Source organism: Charadrius vociferus, unplaced genomic scaffold, assembly GCF_000708025.1.
Source record: "Charadrius vociferus isolate BGI_N301 unplaced genomic scaffold, ASM70802v2 scaffold377, whole genome shotgun sequence".
Taxonomy (NCBI): Eukaryota; Metazoa; Chordata; class Aves; order Charadriiformes; family Charadriidae; genus Charadrius; species Charadrius vociferus.
In genome coordinates this window covers 2,473,470-2,474,483 of record NW_009649456.1, presented here as the reverse complement: position 1 = coordinate 2,474,483, position 1,014 = coordinate 2,473,470, and positions in this window count along the sequence as shown.

The following is a 1,014-nucleotide window of genomic DNA, read 5'->3' as shown; positions in this document are numbered from 1 at the left end:
CCCCAGCTGCCGCCGGAGCCTCTGTCCCCCCTCTCCGTACGAGGCAACTCCTGACAGGCCCCGCCGGCGGGAGGCGGTTGCCCGCGCCGGAGGAGGCCCTGCCGCCGGCGCTACCCAACGGAGCTGGTGAGGGGTCTGGAGCACAAGTCATATGAGGAGCGGCTGAGGAAACTGGGGTTGTTTAGCCTGGAGAAAAAGAGGCTGAGGGGAGACCTTATCGCTCTCTACAACGACCTGAAAGGAGGCTGTAGCGAGGTGGGGGTCGGTCTCTTCTCCCAAGTAACAAGCGATAGGACAAGAGGAAATGGCTTCAAGTTACGCCAGGGGAGGTTTAAATTGGATATTAGGAAAAATTTATTCACCGAAAGGGTTATCAAGCACTGGAACAGGCTGCCCAGGGAAAGCAATCATTGCGTGTGGGTGAAATGTGAAATACTGAATGCTCAGGTAATTTAGATGTGAAAAAGGTAACAAATTGAAAAAAAAAAGAAACAATCAGTGTCACAGATTCAATAACCTACATAAGGAGTGGAGGAACATCAGGAAAATATTTTAGAGATGTAAATTCAGCTCTAAGAGCAAATTATCACAATAAAGTGTAACTGCAAGGAACAGCTCTTAGAGATCTTAGCCAGAAGCAAAGCACCTTGAGGAACATATTTAAAAAAACCAACCAACACACCAACACAATGTGCCTCTTTAAATGATAAATGTCAGTTGAACAGCATTTTCATCTGCCTAAATGACCTACATAAGTGAAAGTTAGAGGACTGCCTGCCTATGAACTTTCACTGTCTGTTAGCCCAGTAACGTTAGATGTAGTGACACATAAATGACACATTGCGTAAGAGTGATTTGGACAGTACTTTGACTTTATTTTTTTATCTAATCATTTCTATTGGAACATTGCTGTGATGACTATTACGATATCTGCACAGCCATTTACTGATCACCAGTAGAGCACTTGGTTACAGGCTAAGCCAGAGCACATTGGAAATCAATGTTACTCTTTCC